A 21,024-nucleotide genomic window follows, 5' to 3' on the forward strand; every position below is an offset into this window, starting at 1 on the left:
CACAAGTAGGCACTCAGGAAGACAAAATAATCATTGTGATCATTCAGTCAAGGAGTCTAGAAAGGGAGGCCACCTATGAGCTTCCGGAGGACTACGATAGGATTGCTCCAACACGCCAGGCACAGGCATCCACACATGCTCACACAGGCCTCCCAGGGCTTGCCAGAGGCCTGAGCAAAGCCCCACCCCCGTCCCCTTCTTGTGCAGGTGAACCTCATAATTGCTCCAAACATCCCCACTGGAGACCTGGCAGAGGTTGGACTCCCCTTCCTGGAGGCCAGGCCGGGAGCCTGCATCTTATCTGCATACTGATTAACATCAGCTGGAGAAGTGTGTGATTTTGACCCTCGTCGGTGTACAGGGTAGCCCTTGCTAGGTCGAGAAAAAATTCAATGTGCAGCACAGTTGCCGTGTTCCAGCCTGCTCCATCTGCTTCCTCCCTAGAGCTACAACCGGAGAAGCGGCTTGAGCTCTGCTAGGAGCTTGCTGGCACCATAGGAAAATCTTGTGTGGGGTGGGGGTTCGGAGTCCGTGACCCAAGCCCCTTTTGTGTGCACAGGGCTTTCCAGTTTCTTTTTTTGGGGGGGGGGCTTTCCAGTTTCTAAGGCACTATCACAGCCAGGATCACATTTAGACCCATGAATGACACCCACGAATGACCCTGAGGGTTGGGATGCACGAACCCATCTTACAGAGCAGGAAGGCGACTGTAGGCTCAGAGAGGTAGGGTGACTCGTCTGAAGTCTCCACACAGATACACACACCCTAGTGATTTTGAAGCTCAAATTCAAACATGAATCTGGACTCCACACACCCCCATTCCTCTACCCCACTCTGTTACCCCTTACCCCTTTCCTCCTTCTTTACTACCCAGCCTGCGATCTCCATCATTCCCTTAATTTTGCCTCTTTATTCTGTGGCTCCTGCTCACCTAAGGAGTGTGATGGTTCCAGGGTACAGCCAAGCCCTCAGGCCAGAAAGATGAAGACACCTACAAGAAGTGACCTGGTGGCTTCTGTTTTTAACAGTTTAATTTCAAAGGAAATGGACCTCACTTAACTAAATTTCCTTTTCTATTTTTTCTAGCTATTAAAGAACTTGCATATCTAATAAATATTTAATAGGAATTCCCCTCCAGCTGAATCCAGGCCCCTCAGCATCTCATTACCATGTCTTAGAATAGTATCCTCATTGTCACTTGCTTAATTATGCTAAGAAAGAGTTGAATTGTGTGGCTGTTGGGATCAGAAAGCGATTAAATTCACTTGGCAAGACTTTGGATATCTCATTACGATCCTCATTTAGCACTTCTAATGGAGTTATTTTTTTCCCCAATTCTGACTTGGGAAAGGCTTGCTCACTGTAGCTAAGTATTTCCCTAAGCCCTGCACAACTTTGCACCGTGCCAGAAAAGATCAGAAGTTACTTCACACATCATTTGCACTCCCAAGAACACCAGCCACCCAATGAGCAGTGACGTAAAGCCCTGGAGAAAGGGGTGAGGCAGGTGGCAGGAGACAGCTTTCTCGGCTCAGACAGTGCAGCCTGTCCCCTCTAGTGACTGGATCCTTCCGCAGGCAGCGCCAGCTGGGGCTAGTCCCGGCCCCGCTTGTACTCCTCCAACGTCAGGAAACTCACTCCTCGCTGAGGCAGTCTCCTCCCTCCTTGGAGCGCTCAGTAAGCCTTCTAGGTCCTCCCTGCTTTTTTTTTTTTTTTTTTTTCTCCCTGCTTTTCTTGATACCAAATTTCGTGTCTCTTGGCAGGCAATCCTGAGATTCCTCCCATGGCCTCTCATCTCTTTCCTTCTTCATAGGACAGGATTTCCAGTCTCTTCCTCATCCAAATAAGACTCTCCTGTCTTCCTTCCTCCCTCCTCCCTGCCTTCTTTTCTTCTTGAGTTCCTGCCATACTAAGTGACAGCCACGAGAGTATGTGCGGGGCAGAGAACAGTGAATATGGCAAAGGTGACCCCGGCCCTCCCAGAACTTAGAGTCCAGGTGGGGAGACAAAGGCGCATAGGGCCATGTATACTCTTAACACAAACGAGTGTGTGAGTAACAAGTCGAGGGGAAGCATCTAGAATGTACTGAATGCAGACTCGGAGCCCGCCCCATGCTAGTGAAGTTCCATGGATTATTTCACTTAGTTCTCACAACAACACGTTCCACAGAGGAGGAAACTGAGGCACACAGGGCTTAAGTAATTTCCCCAGGATCACATAGTAAATAGCAGACTGGAAACATAAACCCATGAAATCCACTGTTACTGGGATGTCCAGGCGTGGAACCCAGATTTGAATTCAGTATCCCCAAAGTCCTCTGACAGGTCAGGGAAGGGGATGCAATTTCCCTCTTCCTCTGCCTTTGCCTCCGTCTGAGCTCCTCTTTCTTGTCTTGGGAGCTCAGCCTCTCTGCATGCTGCTTCTTACAAATTGGTGATACTGCTTGCCTAGTGCTCATCCCAGTGGGGCCCCCTCGCCGAGCCCCTCCCCACCCTGCCCTTCCCCAAGATTTTCCCTCAGTGAGTTCCTGCCGGCCCTGCACCTACATCCACATGCTTGCAGGACCAGGGTTTGGTCCAAGAAAACCGAAGCCTGGAAGAGTGACCTAAAGGAAGATGCCCCCCAGCATCTGTGGGTCTTATTCTTTGGAAGAAGGTACTCCTTGTGCACATGAATGAAATAGACATAAGAGTGCCAAGCATGGGTTCAAGCCTGAGCAAAATGTCTCCTCTCTCCTCCGTGGTGGACCCCATCTGATAGAAGGTACAAATCCTGGGGGAGTCCAGTAAGACAAGTTAAAAATTGTGTAACCCTCCAATTTCCAAGAAGCTGTGAGCTTGGGCAAGCCCCTTCTGTCCCTGGGCCTTCATTCCCTGCACAAGGAGCAGTCGGAGCAAGCCCACCTCAATGGGCCCTTCCACCTTTAAGACAGAATGGGCTCAAGCCCATTTATAAAGTGCTTTGTCTTTCAAGATCATCCTTGTGCTAAGTGCAAACCCCAGTGCAGTGGAGCGAAATGGGTTCTAGACAAGAGTGATCAAGGAGGCAGAGACAGCCATTGGGATGCAATGTTTTAACCTTCCTAAAACCTCCTTTTTACCCTGTTGCTGGCTTTTCACAAGCCCAGTCCCATGTCCTGGGAAGCACCAGCACCACACAGCAGGCCAGAGGGGAGGGAGGCTCAACCTCAACCACAGGCTGCCTTCTAGCAACTTCCAAGCTGCTTTTACCAACAGTCAGCCAGCCACCTAGGCTCTGGGACTAGAGCTCCTTCTAATTGGCCTCTGCTCAAACCAGGGAGGAGACAGAACTTTCCAGAAACACACAGAACCGTTGTTAGTATTCACCACTGTTGGGGTTATTGCCTGTCCTCAAACACAGTAGGAGAGGCAAAGTGGTGATGTTTGAAAAGAGAAGATGTGGCTCACAGGAAGCACTGAGATGTGTCCCTGGGATTGGGTTGCCAGCTGCCAGCCCACAACTCTTATGCTGATCTTGTCATTTCAGAGCTGACTGGATGTGGGAGTGCTCACCCACACCCTGAAAGTCCCCAAGGTCCTAGGGAGGGAAATGAAGAGACTCTTTACTGGATTATAATAAGAAATGAAACTGCCAAGGCTCCTAGGCCCTCCCATCTCTGGGTCCCTGGGAAGCCAACCCACCATGAAGAAGTTTCTTGAGAAACAGGGAAGCAGGGCTGTGGGTCCTTGGGATGAGCTACAGCCATCAGGGACTTGGTGCCTCCCTGGGTACATGGGGCAGTTGAAACAGGTAGTCCTGGATCTCCTATCCAGCCCTTCAGATGCAAAGACCAACTGTAAGTCATCCTCAGGTTCGCGAAGCCCTAAGTTCACCCAGTACTGCCTTAGAGTCTACTGCTGCTGCAGCCAGGAAAACAAAACATTTTCTTAAACCTTCCCATCCAAATGGAGTCATCTTATGCAATAACCTAAACCTCTGAAAGGGTCTCAGGTGACAAGTGCATGGCCCTAATGGACCCATACATTTGGATGAAGTGCCTTGACTCCCAAGCCCTTTCCCCACAGGCTCCTAGTGACAGAGACCACAGGGCAGCAGGCTGAGGCCAGAAGGGCATGGCAGAGGGGCTCAGAGGCCTGGGCTTTGGAACGCAGGCTGACCTCGATTAGACAGATGATCTCAGACAACTCCTCTCACCTCCCTGGACCTGTATCGATAGCTACAATATGGTAAGAATAGACTTAGTATGAAAAACAAAAAAACAAAAACAAAAAAACCCAAGAGACTAAGGAAGGAATGTAATTGACAAACAAGTCATTTAACTACAAAAAATATTACATTTACAACATGCCAGACACTGTCCTAGACACTCTACCAACATTCACTCATGTCATCTGCATCGCAATCCTTTGGAATGGATGCCAGCATTCCTCTCTTGTGACAGAGAACACTCTGGCAAGAAGAGGCTGAGTAACCTGCCCAAGGTCACAGAGCTGGTGAGCAGCAGAGCTGGGATTTGAACCCAGCTGATCTAACTCCAGGATCTGGATATGTAGCGTCGCACGACCCTACGCTGAGGGACAGAGGCCATTTTCACTGTCTCTGACTTACAGGTGGCTCAGAGGCTTGGACTCCACATTTGGTGTCTTGCCCTACTTGGTGCTGCCTCTCAGAGGCTGTGCTTTGTGCTCCTGTGAGGTCTTACAAGACACTGGCTTCTGGAGTCCACGACATTGATCTTATGTACAGTTGTGTCCTCACTTAACATGATTCTTTAACCAACAGCTACTTCAGCAACTGGAACTTTGGGCTGGTACTCGAGGTAATGACACTTGACTGGAGCCAGCCTTCTTTCAGGAGGCTGGTGTAAGTCCCCTGCCAGAGAGAAGCTCGATGGCTCCTGCCATTCCTGAGGCATAAGCCCCTCTCCCTGCAGAACTGAGGCCAAGCCTCAGAAGTTGTCACTTGGCTTCCATAGGATTAGTGTCTGGCTTGGGAGATGAATGGACTTCATTTCCCTTTCCATCATTTTGTGCGGCCTACTTGGCTCACAGCCAGGTTCAATAGCAAGAAAAGGAGTCCCAAGTGCCTTCTTGGAAGCCACACAGAGCCCCGTGAGTCCCCTGCAAGTGGCTTTCCATCCCTCTCCTCCTGTGGTGCCCTTCAGAGAGCAGGACTCTCAGAGTCTGCAGCCTGGCACACTGTCCCCCCACCCCCTGAGACACACACCAAGCAGCCAGCTCAGAGCATGCTCTTGCCCCTGAAGCTCTAGAATCTGCACTACAGCCCTTTGGGAATTCTCCTATCTCAGTACAGTGAAGTAATAAAACTGCTATCAAGGTACGATGACATCGTTAAACAAAAAGGCCTGGTGGTTTTATTCTTTTTCTTTCCTTCATCTCTGGGAGGGAGAAACAGTGTGCAGACCCTTTCGGGAGGGAGCCCCGCCTCGAGAGCAGATGAAGCCACATCCCAGCCCTCCTGTTTCAGGACACATGATTGCAATTCACACCTTCACCACTAAGGTCATGTTTCTAAGACCACTCTGGCGGGGAGAGGCTAAGGCTGCAACATAAAAAGAACTGTGACATCTCGTGCTTTTTCCCAGGTCCAAAAGGAATGTAGGCATGATCCGAAACTGTGGGAAGGCAGAAGTGGCTGACAGTGGATTGAATCTGGAAGTTCACCTCTGTAGATTAACAGCCCCATTGTGTGCTCTTGGAAAAGAGTCGATACAGGCTCCTTGATGACAGGGAAATAATGGGTGGAAGAGAATCAATATTCATTGAGTTTCTAGAGAGCTGAGGGCACATGGCTAGCTGCTGTCCTGGGTGCTGCCTCTTTTAGCTACCGAATGCCCTGGGGAGGCAGGTGTTCTTACTGTTTACTGGACAGATGAGGAAACCAAAGTTCAGAGAGGGTGTGGCTTCCCCCAGGGCCATGTGACCCAGAGGAGGCAGGGCTGGAGCTCAAATGTCATGATGCATCTCTCTTTCTGAGGACACTAGTGACAGGCACTCTCAGAAATGCAGCTTGTCATTTTGACTTGCAAAAACCTAGGATTTCCCAGGGTCAGAGCTCCTACAGCACCTATTGCCTATCCATGTAATAATGCCTTCACTTCAGAGGCAAGCACAGGCTTTAGTGGGTAGCCCTGTGCTCTGGTGCAGTGGCTCTTCTTGGTAGGTATCCTTTGACTTTCAGCTATTCAGTTACATGTTTCATTCTTCTGGTGTTTTCCAGAAGCCACAGAATAGATGCTCGGCCATCTCCATTACTTAGGAATCTTTTGGTGACAAGCCACAGAAACCAAGCCCAATCTAGCCTAAGCCTCCCCTGAAAAACCCACAGTTTAGATTTTTTAAAAACCCCAAGGCCTGGAAAAGGCAAGAATCCTCAGAAACAACAGGAACTAGGGATTCAGCTATCATCAGCTAGTTTACCCATGAGCATGTGCACATCCACTTATGAAGTCTCTCTCTCTCCCTCCCCCTTCTCTCTCTCTCTCTCTCTCATTCTGTGTTAAAACTTTACAATGTGTAGGGGTGCCTGGGTGGCATAGTTGGTTGGGTGTCCAACTCTTGCTTTCAGGTCAGTGGTGATTTCAGGGTTGTGGGATTGAGCCCTGCATTGGGTTCCATGCTCTCTCCCTCTCTCTGAGCTCCTCCCCGTGCTTGTGATCTCTCTCTCTCTCTCTCTCTCTCTCTCTCTCTCTCTATCTCTAAAATAAATAAATACATCTTTTTAAAAAAAACTTTACAATGTGTAGCTTCAGGCCTGACTATTTTGAGGTCTAAGTTCAAAAATCCTAGAGAAGGGACTTTGTTTCAGCTTCAGACAACATCTACACCTCTGAACCAAACAACAATGGCTTAAAAGGCCAGATCAGAACATAGCAGCATTGAGGGGAATCAGGTGGAAGGAAAAGCTCAGGAAAGGCACGTGAAATAGGCAATCCTACTGAAGCCTAGAGATCAGTTTGTGGGTTAGCTACCCTCACAAATTCCCAGCCTAGTCCGGTTGGCTACAGGCTATACTGAACGTGTTCAAGCAACGATGACCCCTTGAGCTGGGGCTGAAGGTGAAACAGGCACTACAGGAGACATATCCAAGATCTACTCAGAATCTGGGAGCTACAGAAGCTCTTAGATGTAGCATTTAACCCCTCACAGACACACAGAAGGGCTAAGGCTCAGAAAAGCTGTGTAACAGTGAATCACCATATACTCTTCACCCTGATTCAAGCTGTGGCCGGTGGCCAGTCCTGCCACAAGCAACCCAGGGGTCATTGGGAAACATTCTTATGGGAAGAACTTGCCATGAAAGAACCAGAATGAGTCCTATTCATCAGCCGTTTTATTTAATTTCAGCTTATTTTTCCATATCCACAGAGTCCATATGTTGCCTGCTACAATTGACCTTCATTTCTTTTCCTGTCACCTGGAACAGAATTGGTGTCTATGTTTGTTTTGCTTGCGGTGAAGCTCAAAGATCAACTTAGTTCTCATTACCATCTCAGGTACTTAGAAGAATTTTCTCCTCCTTCCCTCACCATCATCATCAGAGATTGCTGGCCAACTCTGGTCTGCGTTATATGGCATGTAATATTTTAATTAATCTGAATTACTTGCCAACACTTAGAATTTAGGAGGGTGGTACATAAATCTGCAGGTTTCTAGCTTCTCATGAAGACTCAGGAGGCCTGGTCACACTTGGCCTGCAGTCCCTCCTGGAAACAATCAGCCGGAGCTGAGCATGGCCCCTTCCGTGGGGCATGTGCTTTCCAGGTCATCTTCTATTGTTTAAAACCCACTTCACTCACTGCCTTCACTCATTCTCTGTCTGGTCTCTGTAGACCTTTGCAACCTCTGCCTTCAGTGGATTTTTACTTCCACTGTGTGCAACAAGGCTGGTGTATTTATCTCCCACCTTAAATCAGTTTTGGGGAACCAGTTAGGTGTAAGTTATAAGACATTATTTTCTTAAAAAGAGATTAACACCAAACTTTTGATGGTTTCACAATCATTACCTTTGGGGTAAAGTCCAAACTCTCAGCAAAACATTCCAGACCCTTCATCATCTACCTCCAAACTGTGTTTCCAGGCCATGGCCCACCATAATCTACCATGTGTACTCTACGGCAGCCACAGCCAGTCACCCTTCATTTCTCTGGTACGCCATCATGATCTCCTGCCTCTGGCACAGCTTATGCTCCCTATGCCTAGAGTGCCCTTTGCCTGGCTGGCCAACTCCTCTGAGCCATGCACAGCCCACATGAAATGCCACCTCTTCTTCACAGTCCTTCCAATCACATGCCTGCCCAGGGCCACCTGCTAACCCAGACACTGTCCTAGTGAAAATTGGAAAAATGTGTCCCTTCCTCAAGATACATTATTTTATCTGCTAGAAAACCATCCTAAAAATTATCTACATTTGGGCAGCCCCGGCAGCTCAGCGGTTTAGCACCGTCTTCGGCCCAGGGCGTGATCTTGGGGACCCGGGATCAAGTCCCACGTCAGGCTTCCTGCAATGGAGCCTCCTTCTCCCTCTGCCTGTGTCTCTGCCTCTCTCTCTCTCTTTGTGTCTCTCATGAATAAATAAATAAAATCTTTAGAAAAAAAAATCTACATTCGTACGCTTACAGGATGAAAGGTTTCTACTTAAATTTAGCATCCTTGTGCAGTACATACCCTGCACAGCTATACTTAGCAGACTTGCTCCTGCCAGGGCAGAAGGAACAACTCCTCTGTTTCCCATAGAATTGCCTCATGCCTCCTCCATGGAGTAGATGACATGATAATATCATGGACTGCCCATGCCTGTCATCCCTGCAGACAGGCCATGAGTCCTCAGGAGGCAGGAACCACATCTCGACGATTCCAGGATTCCCAGAACCCATGGAAGGTAGCCCATAATGGGCACTGAATCAGTCTGTCAATTGTTGGATTGTGAACACTTGGCAGCTGAGTGGAGTAAGTGGAAAACAGCAAGATCAGACAGCCCAAGGGCATTACCAGAGGGGCGGGGGGTATCAGCTGATGCCAGCTCACAGGCACAGGGGGCCAGGGAACCCTTAGAAGCAATTGGTTTTGAATTGTCAGGAACAATATTAGACTTGGAGATCTATAATGCCATTAAAAGAAAAACCAAGGAAACCGAGCTAAAACGTGTTGTGCTATTCCATTCTCCAAATGGATTTTTCTTTATATTTTTCTGACTCCTAATACAATCAAATAGCTTCAGTCTGACAGCCATCTTACTTAAATGAAAACATGATTTAATGAAATGATATTTTATGAGTTGTGAACCAAGCAAATATTTGATATAAAATAGAGAGGGAGAGAAGGAGCATAGGGGTAGGGAAGGCAAGAAAAGGCAAAAGAGGGCTGCTTCTGGGGGTGCACACAGGCCCAGTTTATGGTTGCCATGCGTCCAAGTAGGGTTACTGACTGGTGCAAGGGATGAGTGAAGAGAAAGAATGAGGTCAAGCAGGCAGGAAGAAGGAGACAAGAAAAGACATGGAAGGCAGTAAAATCAAAGCAGTTGGCTTCACTCAACAGACATGACAGCAGGCCCCGGGAGAGCTCTGTGTGCAGACACCACCAATGAGCACAGGGTAGTGCCGCCAGGACTTAAAAGGATCTAGGCCGATCAAGGTGATATCTTGTCCCTCAAGATCAGGAGTAATCTCAAAGCGGTCCCGTCTGAGGCCAGGGCCCTAACTTCCAGCTTACCAAGAGGCTCAGGGTCTTGTTGGGTCCAGGCTATAAGTTGCCCTTTGCAACTTCCCTTCCTCCAGTGCTGAGGCAGGGGCTCCATCCTTTTATGCTATAGCACATGCCTACTCAGTGGAGGAGTCAAGAGGTGTTGTCCTTCACTGCTTTGCCCAATGCCTTAAACTTCCTTTCTTCTACTCTTGGCTAAAAGAGAAGTTCTACTACTTGCTCCTAGGCTGGAAAGACCAGAGGCTCCTTAGGGCAGAGTTCATTCCCCAAAATTAAACATCCTTTGAGAACAGGACCAGTCTTCTCCCTCACCCCAGTGTATTATGCTTAAACAACGAGGCTCTGGCCCTGGCCCTGCTCTGTTTGGGGGCTTACCCTCTATCAGGCCCCATGTTCAGTGCTTTACATGTCATTAATCATGCAGTCATCACCTAAGTTTCACTGGGCAGGTACTGTTATTGCCCACTCCCATTCCAATTTTATAGGTGAGGCTTATAGTAGTTAATTAATATACTCAAAGTCACATCATTCAAGAAGTAGTAGATCCTAAATTTGAACCCAAGCTTGTCCCAGGCCAAAGCCCCATGTGCTCTTAATCACTAAACCAGGCCTTCTCAAGAATGGTACTAGAGAATCTTGTTAAAATGAGGATCCTCACTCAGTGGATCTGGGATGGGGCCTGAGAGTCTGCATTTATGACAAGTTCCCAGGAGATGCTGAATCTGTGATTTTCCCCAGACCACACTTTTTGAATGGCAAGGCTCCAGAGTTTTTTTTATTTCCCAGAGGAAATACGCTGTAATTATGGTCCTTCTACCTTAGGAGCATGAAGACTTCTAGCATACAGACCTCCTCTGGCCCACCAGCCAGGGGTATCAGTCACCAAAAGCCATCATGGCCAAGAAATGAGCATGATTCTTCCAACCTTCCTGGGAAATAACAGAGAGAAGAAGCTAACAGAAAAGTTATCACTTCCGCATCCCTACCTTTATAGCTATTCAATGTTTCTTCCCATCTCCCTCCAGCAAATCCCTGACCTTTGCTCTATGTCTAACGAAGCCTAAGCTTGAAATCCCAAACAATCTCCCTTTTGAGCTGCAAAGCAAGCACCTGGATAGCCTACTTTTTAAACCCACAAGCTGCAAAGATGACCCCAGAAAACAGGCCAGAGGAATTGTGGGACTCTATACACAAAGACATTGACCCAACACGAAATTTCATTGGCTAGTCACCAAAGCCCATTCATACAAGTTTTGAAGTCAGTGAATAACCAGGAAGGTTCTATAATGTGCCCTCCTTATATAGACACTTAGGAAAAGTCACCTCAACAAAACAAGTGCATTGATGGTAGTGCATTCAGTCTCACAAGAGTATTCCCTGTAACCTTTAGAGTTTACTTAGCTAGTACACGTACAGGTATGGACAAAACTCTTGTTGAAAAAAGCTTGTCCCTAACTTCTAGAGGTCACCCTTCCAAACTGAAAGTAGACAACAGACCCAGTCATCCCTTCGTGGGTCTTCCTTATTTAGGAAATACATAATAACCTTTCAAATGTCTCAGAGATGTGTGGACAGTGAAGAGTTCCCATTTCATACCCTGCCATTATGCAAGGAACAGGCAAGCCATAAGGTAAGGGCACCACAATGTGAATTCTCAGCAAGCCCATGCCTCCAGCAGAGGCAAGCATGACAGGTTCTCAGCTGACTTTGATAATTAAGGGTGTACCATTTCCTCTAAACAATGTTGTTGTGGTGCCTTTAAAGAAGGAATTCTATAACCCGCCTGGATTTTCTTACTTCCACAAAGTCTCTGAGTTGACAACTAATAATTAATTAACAATGAACAGTGTCTTGCTGCCCATCACAGTGACTGGCACTCTCGTCTCTGAAAAGTGAACGATGTGCTAATGTGGCAGGCTTCATAATCCCCACAGCTTTCAGCCCAGCGCCTGATGTGACAGAGCAGATCCCTTCTCGGGACAACCCGCAAGGGGGGTGGAGGGGACACAAGCGACAGCTTTCTGGAGCCAGGCCACAGAAGCCACCTGCCAGCAGGGCAGAAGTTCATGGTCCAGAAAGTCAGTACCCAGCTCTTTTCATTCATCAATTCCATTGTCTTCCTCTGCACTGCTCCTCTCACCAACTCAGCCCACTTCTGCCCAAACTTACTGAGCTTTTCCCCTCAGAGGAGCCTAGTCACTAAGCTGGGCTGTCGTCAGTGAGAGTGCAGAAAAAGAGTCTCGTTGCCTGTCACCAAGCTGTGTAGCCCTCGTCCTGACAGGGCTCTTTTCTGTTCTCTTGTTTCAAGACATGACCTGCCCCATTTGAAGATCTATGAACTTAAATATACACACACCTATGGACAACCTTCCAGGTGGCTGCTACCCAGAGCCACCTACCTGCCTGGCATGAAACTTGGATCTTCGAGAATGGGAGAACAGGCAGCTGGGGCCATTTGCTCATGTCTCTTGGGGGGAATCCATCCAACTATAGCTATAGCACAATCAGGGGGAGCAGCAGAATTAAGACCTAACAGGCAACTGCCTGGGTGCCAGGGGCCCTGAATTCTAGCCTAGCCCTGCCATGGGCTTGCTATGTGACCCTAAGCAGATCCCCTTCTCTCTTTGGAGAAACTAAGATATCCATCTGCCAAGATAGGGCATTGGATCAGAAGGGGTTTGTTCCTCACTGCATTCCCAGCCCCCAGAACAGTACCTAGTCATGCATGAGATACCTGGAAATGCTTATTGCCTGAATGATCAGCTATGGATCATCCCATTGCCGACATTCCAGAACTCTGACATCATTCCCCTTGGTACTGTGAATCTGCCTTCACAGCCAGGCCATCTCATGACAGGATCTTTACGTGAAAGGCAGATTTTTTTTTTTAATTGGGTGACAACCCTTTGAGTTTCCCTTTTACTTTTTAAATCATTCTGCAGCTCCCAGTTGCTTCCTCCAGTCACCCAGGAGACAGAACCTTGCACCAGTGCTACATGTCACTGTACACAGAAACTGTTGCGGTCCATAAACATATGGAAAACATTAGAGATAAAAACCTGGGTCCCATAATCCCCAGCCCAGATAACACATCACACAGCCTCACAGCCAATCCATACAAGGAAAGACGGGAGCAGACAGAAGGATATTAACACTGTCAATCTGAAAATACGAGTTTAAAATTAGTAAAGGGAAAAATATGTCAATCATGACTCAGGAGGCATCACCCATTGCTTTGCATGTTCACTCCTCAGACAACCAACCAACCAACCACTTGAAATTCTTCACATCCAAAATGTCTACTGGCAAAAACCAGTGCCAAAAGCATTAGACTTGAATGAACCAACCAACCACCCAACCAACACACAAAACACCAAAATACAAAGCAAAACAAAGACACCAAAACTCACGGTGAAGAGAGAGAGAGCCTGAAAGGAGAAATCTGAATCCTACAATTGCCTTTATCTATTACCAGGAAACCCTGGATTTATTGGAGAATGTGGCCCCCCCAAAAAAAACCCTAATAAAATCTACTGCTGAAGGAGGAGAGCATGGAGTGGGCAGTTTTCCTGTGATTAAAACAATTCTTGAGGTCCCTTCTGCCTCTATCCTCAAAACTATAACTGGAGGCTGAAATAAATCAGCAAGAGAGAAATACAGCCCTCACACAGGAACCCCTGCCATGCCCCACGAGTGCTGGGTGAGGCAAGTCCAGGGCAGGCAGGGTGTGGGGTGAGGGTGTGTGGACTGAGGCTCTTGAAGCCCATCCACACCCCCTTCTCAATGGTCATGGTCCCATGACTCACTGAGGGGTCCCCAGGGAGACAATACAACACTGACCACAAGCACTCGTTCTCCAAAGGCTCCATGAGCTGCTGACCACCCCCAATGCACACTTACACATTTCTTCTATTAGGTGCCATGCAAACATCTAGAATGGAAACAAGTTTAGGAGGCTCCACCTCAGCTCTACCATGGACTCTGTACGTTCTTTCTTGGGCAAATCCAGCACCTTTCTGGCTTTGGGGTCTCCATGGAGGGGTACAGCAAGTGATCTCACAGGGACCTCCCAGACTGGTCATTGACATGGCTAAAGCAAGGTCAGGGGCTGTGGAAACACATGAAAGGCCCGCCTATCCTTGCCTGAGCCAGGTAAAATTGGGCATACATGTTCCAAACAGAGAACCCAGCAAGTATTCCACACAGTTGCCCTGAAGTTGCTGTGGGCATGACCAGAAGCTTCTAAATCCAGTCCTGGCCTTAGAGACACTCGATTAGCCTTGAGCAAAGTGCTCATTATCCAAGTGACCCAAAGACACCCCTGCCTTCCCTGACACTGATGTCCTGGCTGATGCAGGCCTACTCTGTCATCCCCACAGACAGCCTGTCAGCATCTCAGAATTAAGAAAAAGCTGTTTCTGCAATCATCAAGAAGATCCATTTCACAGAGACAGTTTCTGCATGTGAGATGGTAATTTCAAACAAAAAGCCTTCAAATACCCAAATCCATGTATTCCAGCAAGTCATATCTTGACAGTCTGGTCCTAGATAACTCAATATCCTAAACTTTCTCTAGACAAGAAATTTCCCTTCTATTTTTAGGACCAGGACTGTTCAAACCTTTAAGGTAACTTGTCAGTCGGGCTGAAAATAGCATTTCTGCAATGGGAAAAAAAAACCTTAACTGAGACAATAGAATGATGTTACTTCCTAGACATAGAGTCCTCTTAACTAACATATATATAAACACACACGTGCACATGCACACACATTCTGACATTGAAAAAAATTTTAAGTCAACCACAAAACATATATATATATATATATATATATATATATATATATATATATATAATTATTTATTCATGAGAGACACACACACAGAGAGGCAGAGACACAGGCAGAGGGAGAAGCAGGCTCCATGCAGGGAGCCCAATGTGGGACTCAATCCTAGGATTCTGGGATCACACCCTGAGCCAAAGGCAGATGTTCAACCACTGAGCCACCCAGGCGTCCCACAAAACTTATATTGTAGAGTGGACTTTCTGAATCACAATTTAATAAGAAATCCAACATGAAAGGCAAATGTTTAATCAAAGTAAACATGGTCACTCCAATCACGACCAGCCCCGTGCCTGCTCATTTAGGATTCACAGCAAATGAGAGACCATTGTGACCTACAAAGTGAGTATTAAAAACTCTGCAATGGGGATCCCTGGGTGGCGCAGCGGTTTGGCGCCTGCCTTTGGCCCAGGGTGCGATCCTGGAGACCCGGGATCGAATCCCACGTCGGGCTCCCGGTGCATGGAGGCTGCTTCTCCCTCTGCCTGTGTCTCTGCCTCTCTCTCTCTCTCTCTCTCTCTCTCTCCGACTATCATAAATAAATAAAAAATTTTAAAAAAGCAATAATATTAAAAAAAAAAAGCTCTGCAATGGGTATCGGGTGTTGACATAAAAGCCATCAAAACAGCCAAAGATACTGCTCACCTGACTTTCATTTTCATTCTGTAAACCTTGCACAGATGAAGGACTGAGTGCTTTCTGCCACTAATCAAAGGAAACTTTCTTTTCCAGCAAGGTCTAGAGTCGCATGACTTAATCCACCAAATGTAAATGACTCTCAATCCTTCAGACGCTAGTTGGAGAGAAGAAGAGGAAGTAAAGCAAAGGGAACACCAATAACTTCCCCCATCTGACTACACATCACTTCCTCCTGCAAGGACACGAAAGCAAACCATCGAAGCGCTTCCTTTGTTTCTCCTCCTTGTCCCTGCTTGCTATAAGTGAACAAGGCTTATGGTCTGTGGCCTAAAGGCAAGTGGAATAGAGGCCGCTTTGGTGGGAAAAAAGATGCAGGAGGTTTCCTTTGGTGTTCCCATATTCAATGATAAGCTCATTAGCAGAATTGCTATTATATAAGTAACAAGTACTCATTACGGAAAATCTGGAAAATAAAGAGAAGTGTAAAAGACAATTGAGTTTCCATCCTGAAATGACCAATGTGAACACTGATAGATTTCCATCTGCCTGTATGGTTATAAATAAGTGCTTGTTTTACATGGTGGTAATCGAATCATATCTACAATTTCATGTCCCACTTTTTTCATATATAATTGTGAGCATCTTTAGATATTATGACCATCATTTTGAGAACCACATGAAGTGGTTGTGCTGGAGACAGAAAGTACATGCAGGATAGGGAGTTAAAAGCCTGGGCTTTGGGGTCAGATAGAACTGGGTTCAAATTGCAACTTGACTGTTCACTGGCTCTGTGCTTTTGCACAAGTGACTCAACCTTTGAGCCTCAGGCCCCTCCCCTGTAAACCAGGGACAACAATAGCACAATTCCCATTACCAGGGTTGTTTTGAGGCATAATGAGATAATTCTATAAAGTACTTAGCACGGTGTCAGTGGTTAGTCCTCAGAACATGTTAGCTGATGTCATTTTTACCAGCATTTTTAAATTAACCAATCTTTTATTGTTAGCCTCTGCATAGCTTCCAAATTTCCCATTTGGAGAACTCTGCAATGTACATATAAATATTATGAATTCTTTTCCTTAGAATATATTGCCCAAAAGTGAAATTCCCAGATACTCTATGGTTGTTGACGTGTGTTGCCAAATTTGTTGGCCAGATGATTTTTGCCCTACCATGAATCAGTGTGGGGATATTATCAAGAGTAGCAGAACAGAGTGAGACCAAGGGACCCTAGAAATCCTTCAAGATCTTAGAGCTAAGAGGGCCCTTGAGGAGCACTGAGTGTAATTCTGTTCAGATTACTAATGGGAGATAACTGCCCATATCATTGACCTCAGCCTTGTTTGAGCTGGGACCTCACAGACCACCAGGCAATGTGCATTTGAAGCGGCATGTAGTGAGGCACTACTGAAAGCCCACATCAATCCATGCCCAAGGGCTACTAAACATTTGGTACCATGGGTTATAGCCTCTTCCTGAAAGTCCAGGGCATATCTTCATACCCTCTTGTCACATCTCTCTCCAGAGAGAACATTTCTGGGCATAGTAGTGGGGTATAACCCATGCCGTTCTGTTATCTGAAGTACTTCCTCCAACTTTTGAACTAGCTGCCTCCTTTCTGTGCCTTATTCTCAGCTTCAGTTTCAACTCTTCCAAGAGGCAAGAGCACTCAGCTTTGAGTAGCTGCTTCTCAGCTCTCTACAGCTCCACAAACTCATTTCATTCCAAGAACTCATCATGGCCTGTAATCATGTTTTTTTTTTCCACTTATTTATAGTGGATCTCCACCCAGCTAAACTGTCCACTCCATGAGAGGTAGGACTGTGTCTCGGTCTTGCTTAGTTGTATCCTTAGTCCCCAGCTAGCAAAAAATCTGGCACAGAACAGGCACTCCTGTACCCCACTGCCTGTTTGATGCTCAGCTGGCCTTGAGCTGGGCCCTGGGGGTACAGGAACAAAGAAGCACACAATCTGTCCCTTAAAGGAGTGGTCATGGCTATCTCTGCACAGCCATCTCAGCAAGAACTAGGAAGCCCTTATGAGGGAGCGACATTCTCTGATGCTAGGGAGGCAACGAAGAGCCAGAGCTCACTAATAGACATCCATCCATGCGAAGGTTTATTCTATTATTCCCAGGGTGCACGCTCCTGCTTGGCACCTGTGGGATTTTGCCTGCTTTATAAAGCCCTCAAAATCTATTCCTCAGGATGCCCTTATAACCCCCCATAAGCCAAGGGCTAAAAACACTCGTGCAGCAGAACAAGAATAAAGGAAACATAGGGTGGAACAGAGGGCAAGAGCCTAAAATCTGGACTCCAGTCTCAGTTGTATCCTTTATGATACTAGGTGGGCCACCTCATACTGAGCTTTAGTTCTGTCACAAATCGTAGTAGATAGTAGACTCTCCCTTGCCTCTTGGGAGGCTTCAATGATCATGTGCACAAAAGCTGAGTGCCACAGGAAGGCCGAGAAGTTATTACGGTAAGCGAGGGAGAGAAGTAGGCCAGCTCGGTGGCCTCATGGGACCCCTCTGGAGGATGTTGATGGCGGAGACAGAGAGAGAGCACCACACCTCCTACCCCTCCCCATACACTTACCCTGGCCAAAGAACACTCCCCACACCTCTTGAAGTAACCCCCAGGCTGGACTTCCTCCTGAATGTGTACTCAATAGCCCTAAGAAAAAGCTGCCTGTTTTCTTCAAGGCAAGTTTTCTAATCAAATAAGCAGTATCTCCACAGTGGCCAACAGAGATCATTAATTGATGAATGCAAACGTTCAGACAAACCACAAATGCCCTATTCACCATGTCAGTCCTACAGAGGAAGTTGTGGTGCCATCCTTCCCCCTCTGCCACATACAGCTGCAACACTGGCTTATATTACTAATGACATGCAGTATGTGTGTCTCGGGTTATAACAGATGGTGTTTGCAATGCATGCAGAAGCTTCAGATAGCCAAATGGCGCAGCCGTGGAGGTTTTCCAAAAGGAAGACAAAAACAACAACAAAAACACTCTCACTAGTGAATATCTGAGGAGTGTTTATATTACTTTCCACTGTGGCTATATAGAGAACATCTAATTCCTGTGAGGGCTCTACCGACTGGGAGAAGGCATCCAAACATGAAGGGGCAGATGCCACTGAAAGGCTGCCCTGAAGGGCATGCTCTCATCCTTTCTAGAAGAGCTACTGCCTTAAAGAGGTAGAAGAACAGAATTTAGGCCTCTTCATCTTGCCAATAAATCTGAAATTCCTTCTACTTGCCAAGATTGCCAATCCATGAGTGGAGTGCTCTAACTAGTAGAAAATCCTATTCTAATAGAATACCCAAGGTTTCTTTCCTATAACTCATAAAACCAGTGGGGGGCATGATTGCAGCTCCCTTACTTCCCAGAAGAGATACCTGAGGCCCAGATATGGGGAGACACATAGCTAAAGTCACATGTCTAGATAATGACTTCCCTTAGCCCTCTAAACTACTGTACCCCACCAGGCTCCTCACATACCTAGAGGCAAGCAGCAGGCATATACTCATGTTTTTACCAATTCCCCAAAACCTGCCCCAACTTATTCCTGACCTGTTCTTACTCTAATAGCCTTGTGACTCTTGTTTACCTCTGGACCTTCAAACTGGAGCTTGGATTTTGTCACTAGCTCTCTATGAAGAACTTAGACTAGCCTCCTCACCCTGCTATGTCTTTGGTTCCACTGCCTCTAACCCCTAATCCCAGTGATCTTATCTGAGTCATGGCCCAGCCAATTCAAACTATGGCTGAATAATGTCTAAAGAGGAGGAGATTCAGACAGAGGTAAAACCAATAATACCAAAGTTTAGGTCTCCTGACTCTAAGGCCAGTGAACTTTCCACTATGTGATACTCCTGCCCTTCCCCTCCATTGCTATTAATTCCACCTCTGCAGCCGCCAGGAAATCTAGTTCCTCTCCTTCATCATATGAATATGGTTTACATGTCCCCATATCACCTTAACCAACCCTACCAGAGCCTTCTCTCTTTTACATGAATTATCCCTAGCTTCTTCTATTTGTATTTTTTTTAATTTATTTATTTATGATAGTCACAGAGAGATAGAGAGAGAGGCAGAGACACAGGCAGAGGGAGAAGCAGGCTCCATGCACCGGGAGCCCGACGTGGGATTCGATCCCGGGTCTCCAGGATCGCGCCCGGGGCCGAAGGCAGGCGCCAAACCGCTGCGCCACCCAGGGATCCCTTTCTATTTGTATTTTAAAAAATTTTATTTATTTGAGAGAGAGAGAGAATGAGCAGGGGGTAAGGGCAGAAGGAAAGGGAGAAGCAGACTCCCCACTGAAAGGAGAGCCTGATGCGGACCTCCATCCCAGGAACCTGAGATCATGACTTGAGCCTAAGGCAGATGCTTAAGATCTGCTTCTTCAAGTTAACTTCATAATTCATGGTTTCCAGATCTTCAGAGGGCTCATAAACTCAATCATCATCCTCTTAAAAATAAAAATAGAGAATATTTTAGATCCATTTAGACTGTCTGCTTGTATCAACATAGGTCTGATCTCAGCCACATTGTCATCAGCTGCATGTCACATTATGCCAAGTTGTGGTCAACTAAAATCCCAGGATTATGTTCAAAACCAGAATCCTTCCTTGGGGATGTTCAAATACTGACAAGAAAACAAAGATATTTTCTCTTTCCACTGGGGTCTCCAAGCTGGGATTATGCAAATCCAAAGATGCCAGAAACCATGTTCTACATCAGGTAAAGAAAGAAAGCTCATCTGCAATAGGAGGGCTTGGAGCCAGTAAGAAATGAGCAGGAATTGTGTGTATGTGTTTTGGGGGTGGGGGAGAGAAAGAGTACACTAGCCCACACCAGCATGTGAGCATACATTCACTGGTGCTATCAAGTTTCCAATCTTGGAATTTCCTGAGCTGCCTTGGTTCCTGCAGCTCTTCCACCAATTCTGGGAGCTTCCCCAGTATCCTGTCAATAAGTCCTCTTGCATATTTAAGCTAGGAAGGAAGCTTTCCGTCATTTAAAAACCAAAAGAAACTTGACACCAAGTTTCCTGAGATCTTCACATGGCATTTTCCCTCTCTTCCTTCACATTGCTGCTTTATAGCCACTGTGGCACCTTTCCTTTTGCTTAACGAAATGGAAGACTGGGTATCTGGACAATCGGAGGGGTAGAGAGAAGAGGATGTGTGAAAATGTTAAAGACCAAGTCTTCTACTTAACATTTTGCTGAGCACCAGCCCAAGCCTGCTCTGGGCTCCTCCAAAGATCCCTCCCATCCCATGAAGCTCAAATGAGAGTACGCAATAATTCACTACCTTGCCTCTTCCAAAGATCTCCACTCCAGATGGCAAGCTCTGCAGAAGATGAGTTCCCGGGGTGGAAAAGAAGTGCTTGCGAAAATTACAGGTCTGTGACACAGTCTGAATTTGTCCTGCTCCCAGGCTCTGCATAATGCCAGACCACCCATTGAAAGTGTGAAAGGGAACACCATCTGTGTTCTGCTGGAGAGAATCTAAGAAACCTTGAGCTGGAGGTGACACAAACTAAATGTTTGGGTTTGTAATGATTGGCAGCAAGATCATCAAGTTGGCAGCTAACAAATCACACAAGAACAACTTCTAAGCCAGCTGTTTGCTAGGATGGGCAACATAGTCCAAGAAGAGGGTCAATGTGATGGTGAGTGGACAGCAATATTTCTGGCATAACTGTCTCCAAAGTGGCTAAGATGTGGTCTGTCATGTTCTATTATAATTAGAAGAACTATGGCTGGCTAATAGCTTTGCAATTATAAACTCACTCAGAGGGGATTATGGGCTCCTACTAATATAG

Source organism: Vulpes vulpes, chromosome X (genome assembly GCF_048418805.1).
Source record: "Vulpes vulpes isolate BD-2025 chromosome X, VulVul3, whole genome shotgun sequence".
Classification (NCBI taxonomy): Eukaryota; Metazoa; Chordata; class Mammalia; order Carnivora; family Canidae; genus Vulpes; species Vulpes vulpes.